The sequence below is a fragment of the Leptonychotes weddellii genome, chromosome 8 (genome assembly GCF_054177405.1).
Source record: "Leptonychotes weddellii isolate Sample4059 chromosome 8, ASM5417740v2, whole genome shotgun sequence".
Lineage (NCBI taxonomy): Eukaryota > Metazoa > Chordata > Mammalia > Carnivora > Phocidae > Leptonychotes > Leptonychotes weddellii.
In genome coordinates, this window is record NC_138376.1 from 126779738 (window position 1) to 126785286 (window position 5549).

Consider the following 5549-nt stretch of genomic DNA (forward strand, 5'->3'; position numbering starts at 1 on the left):
AGGGTCCTGGGATCGAGTCCTGCATCAGGCTCCCTCCTCCGTGGGGAGCCTGCTTCTCCCTCTCCCTCTGCTTGCTGCTCCCCCTGCTTGTGTGCTCTCTCTCTGTGTGTCAAATAAAATATTTTAAAAAAATCTCTAGAAAGCTATATGCAAAGATATCTTAAGGGAGATTATCATCAGATAGTGGAAACATAGGTGATTTTTTGCTCTTCTTTTTCTTTTTGGTATTTTCTGAAGGTTTTGCAAGCATCACATGGTACACTAGTCATCCACTTATCTACTGTTTTGCTTTCGGTGGTTTCAGTTCCTTGTTGTCAAATGTGGACAAGAAGCAGATACTCTCCCGACTTCCTGTCAGAAGGTCAAGAGTAGCCAGCCTCCCACTACCTTACCATGCTACGGCGCTTCGCCATTCACTCACTTCCGACCATATTCACATGACTTTTGTTTCAGCATGTTGTTACAATTGCTCTATTTTACTATTGTTCATCTCTTCCTGAGGCTCATCTCTTCCTGGGACTAATGTATGGTGTATAGATTAAACTTTCCATGGTTGTAGGCATCCACTGGGGGTCTTGGGATGTGTCCCCCATGGATAAGGGGTGGGGCGGGGGGGGCACTATCCACTGAAAACCTGTTCTCTGCTCACTCCAGGCCAAACCACACCATCCGAAGGCGGACAGCTGCCCCCGCTTCCTAACGCTCCCTGTGTCGCTGTTGTCCCTGCCCCACGAGGACACCAAAGCTATCCCTCAGGACTTGACTCGGGTGAACGCGGTCAGGTTGCCCCCACTGCACCCACGCTAAGACCTGCTCCCCGCGCGGCTTGGCTGCGCATCTCTCTTCCACGCACCTGTTCCTCAGGTGCTCGTCCCTTCCACGGACCTCCTCATGTCTTGAAACACGCCGTCCCCGCCGGATGGTCCCCTCCTTGTTGGTTGCAGTTGCTTCATGGAGGTTTCTGGTCAAAACCCGTTACTCTTGCTTATCGCCTGCCCTTCTTTTCCTCCAAGATACTTATTAGCATTTATAATTTCATCCTTAGTTTGGAGTTAACTTTGTAAACGCTTGCCTGATACGGGCCTCTTCCCTCAGACCCAGGGATCATCGGGTGGCGGAGCCTCTCCAGCTCGCCAGCCGATGCCTGGAGTCAGACTCGGACCTGTTCCCTGATAAATGCAGTGAGTACAGAGAACTAAAACATGAATTTGAAAAAATAAGCAATAGCTTATTGAAATTAAAAACTAAGCTTAACTTTGTAATAGGAAAAGAATGGAATAAAGCTACATCACCATTGAATAATAGCAAAATAAATTATTGTTCAAATAATATTCTACAAGAATTTTTATGACAATGAAATTGGTTTGTGATATATTATTATGTGAATAAGAGAGTTACAAAGGGATGTGACAACATGAGTCTATTTTTGTGAAAAATAGATGACTCTATCTAGGGAGAGAGGCGTTTGGAAATAAATGTACACAGAGCATTCACAGTAGCTATCTCCATGCAATGAGATAATGCATGCCTTTTAATTTTTTAAAGAAATTTTGCTTATCTTTATTTCCTCAAACACGCATCGCTATAATAATGAAAACACAATGAATGTTACTTTTAATTAAAAATACTAAACTAGTTTGTTATGTGTTTAAACAGCATGAGGCTATAATCCATTCAGAAAGGGTGTGTTTTCACCGTTCTGTTGCAACTAAGGTGTGGTAGGTAATTTGGAACTCGGACCCCAGTGGGTCCTGCCAAAGCTGAGATCCTGAATCAGCCCCAGAGAACGTTCCAATCACCACCCTTCCTTTGGCTTCGACCCACCTGAGACATCCTCCTGTGCATTAGTAATGCTCACATCATTGGATATTGCTGAAATTTAAAACATTGTGACCATTTATCACAGCCCCCTAGTGACGAAGCTGGAATACACCTGGAGATAGAAGTGAAAACTCATGCTGCTGCATAATCCTGTGGCACCTTCTGATGCCCAGGTGAGCAGGTGCCAGGTCCTGGAGGCATAAGGCTCAAAATGCCAGTGACACCCCGTAGTGGGGGTCTTACACCACTTCCCAAAGGGGCACGCTCCGGAGACTGAGGGATCCACGTGCAGAGCACATTCAGTTCACTCATTCCTTCTGAAGAAGGAAGTCATGAGGAAGGATACCGTGCAGATGGTGGCAGGGCACATGAGGGATGCCGGAGGGTGCTTTGACGATACATATTTGGGGTCCCCGTAGCAATTTATTTCTTTACATAGTGGCAATCTTCACATTCAAAGGAGTTTTACGATGTCAGAGCAACCAGCCTGACAAATGGGCATTGTGAAATATGGAGCACTTTTGTCACTTCTAACCAATTTTATGCAACTAAATCTTCATAAGTAATTTTCTTAGAGTTTGGAAAGAGAAAATCACATCCATTGAGTGGGCCTTGCTACATGCCATTCTCTTGCTCTTTTTGAAGGCACTGTCATAATTCTGTCTTCTAATGATCTTAAGAATCCATTTAATTGTGGGGGCTTCCCCAAACATAGTTCTTGCAGGCAAGTTGCCATAGTTCACACATTCCAGGAATCCTCATTAGCTGGGAAAGATGCGACAATGTTTGTCTTCCACATTCCAGGCTCAGGGAGAAGGCTCTTTTTCAGAGAGTGCGAGCCTGGCATGTTTGCACTGCTGAAGGATCACCTCAGGCCATTCAATAAAACAAACAAGCAGCCCCTGTAGCAAAGGTCAAGGCTGATCAGAAGTGGCCTCCAGGGGCTGCAAGGGGGAGCCAGGCCAGTCTCTCTGTGCTTTGGTGTGGTCAGCATGCTCCAGCCTCCTGGGTACAAAAGGTATTTAGGAATTTCTGTTGATTGCTGAACTGCTTCTTACCGACTGGGAAGTGGATTTGTGGATAGGCTCAGGATTGTCGGATGAAGAGATAAGCCCCCAGCTCCTCTCTGTTCCGTTCCCACGCGCGCCTGCCCTTAGAGACAAAGCACGCGAGTGAGCTATGAGAACCTCAAACGAGCCTCTCTCCTTTTCTTTTGATCTGTAGAATGGGAAAATTAATTTCACAGATTCAATGGACTAATTTACAGTACTCGCTGGAGTTTCCTTAGGAAGGACATTGAAGAGATACAGTCAGTGATCACCATTTGCACTTTTCTTCTGGCTCAGGTTCTCTTCTGTTATCCCTGCAGTATAGTTCGGCCACAGTCTTGAAGCCACTTCCCGACGCGTTCATAATCATGATGTCATCCGGCACAAAAAGGCCTTGTCTGTGTGTGTCAATGTGGGGAGTGTGATGTCTGCAGAAATTAGGGGTACGTGGGAGCATTGGCATGAGGGCCACGGGAAAAGGGCAGCTTCCCTCTCCACCAGCAGCCCACAAGTCTGTCAGAGGGAAGGCAGGATGTGAGCACAGACCTACAGGCCAAACCGAGCAGCACACAGATCCACTCTATGAATTACTGACTTAAGCAGATGATGCTGATAAATGGACCGTCAAAAACCAAATCACATAGATGCAAACTATAGATGCAAAAATTCTAAATTAAAAATGGGCAGCCAAAATCCAATGGCATCCCCCAGATTTCCTAGATTTAAATAGACGCTATTTTAGAAATGTAGGAATGATTCACCATCAGGACATCTCCTTACACAATTCACTACATCACCCTCTTTAAGGAGAAAAATTATGATCATATCAATACATTCTAAAAATGCATTTGATAAAATTTAGCAGGTATCTATCCTTAATAAAATATCAAGCAAATCAATTAGGAGGAAATAATTTAAATTTGAAAGTGGCAATTTTTAAAAAGCCAACAGCAGATATTATTCTAAATGGTGAAATGCTAAACTGATTTACACTAAAACTGAGAACAAGACAGGGATATTTACTATCACTATTATTATTTTATATATTTGATGTTTCTAGGAAATCTACTAAGAAAAGGACATCGTCTTTATATAAATTGATGAATCACAAACCTGTGCCTTTGAAACCAATAATACATTCTATGTTAATTAATTGAATTAAAATTAAAAAAATGTTTAAAAAAATAAAATACTTGGAAAAAAGATAAAATGATTCTTCTTGCTGATGATATGAGTGCATATCTACAAAACCCGAGATACTCAAATATGGAAAAATGGAACAATAATAAAATCCTAGAAATGGATCCTAGTACATTATGGGACCTTGACAAAGGAGTAAATTCAGTAAGAAAGGGAGAGAGGCATGGCTGCAACTGGCTCGCTGTCTAAAGTAAAATCATCTTGGATTCTGTCTCTCATGATATGCAAAATACTATATGGGTTGATGACTTACAGGTAGAAATTTAAAGGTGAAAATTATAAAACAAAACTGGCCGGGGTGATCTATTGGACTTAGTGGTAACACGGTCTTCATAAGCATGGGAGTAAATCCAAAAGCCATAAAATAAATATATTTGACTACTTAAAAATAAAATAGTTTTTATAAAGAAAAGATACCACACACACAGTCAACTGACAAATGAAAGAGGGAGAAAAACATTGCACTCCAGGGGCATTAAAGGATTAAGTTCAAAGGGAGAAAAAGGATTAAAATTTACAAATAGGTAAAAAACATTCACAAATTGGTAACAATGATGTGAATAATCCAAGAGACAATATACAAAAAATACTAATAAACTACAGACCAGTAAATTCTTGTAGCCTATAGTCTCATAACAGGATGTTCAACCTCTCTTGTAGTCAGAGAAACTCAAATCCAAGTACTAGCTCTCACATTATACCCACCAGTTTGGAAAATTAAACAAACAAACAAAGAAAAAAACCAAAAAAACTGGCTGGGATGTGGGAAAACTATACTCTCACAAATTTTTGGTGGAAATGTGAATTGTTTCATCCTTCTTGGAAAGCGATCTGGAAACTTCTATTAGCATTTAAACTACTCATATGTATTTTTGACAGAGCAATGCCATGTGTAGGAACCTATTCCATAGAAATAAAATATCAGACTGTAAGACTATCTTTATAAGAATGTTCATTGCATCCCTTAATATTCATACTTAATGAAATCAAACCCCAAATAAGTGCCAATTAATATGAAAATGGTTCAATAAAATATGGTACATTTATGCAATGAACTATTTTGTAGTTACTTAAAATAATGAGATTGATTTTTATCCAAAAACTTGGAAGAAATCTTACTATGTTCTATTAAGTGAGAAAACCAAGACTGAGAGAAGTTGAGTAACACATAATACAATTTTTTTTTGAAGGAAACAATAGTGGTTTGAATTACCCCCAAAAGTTATCTCTAAGTTCCAACCTCCCTACCTGTGAATGTGGCCTTATTTGGAAACAGGGTCTTTGCAGATACAATTAGGTTAATATTCTGGAGATGAGATTATCCTGAATTTAGAATGAGCCACAAACTCTAGTTTCTGAGTAATAGGGACTGGATTTGCCTTGTCATCAGAAAACAACAAATAAAATCAGACAAAATATATGTAATAATAGTTTTGAAAACACCGGACATCAGGCAATAAGGGGCAGCGATTTTTTTTT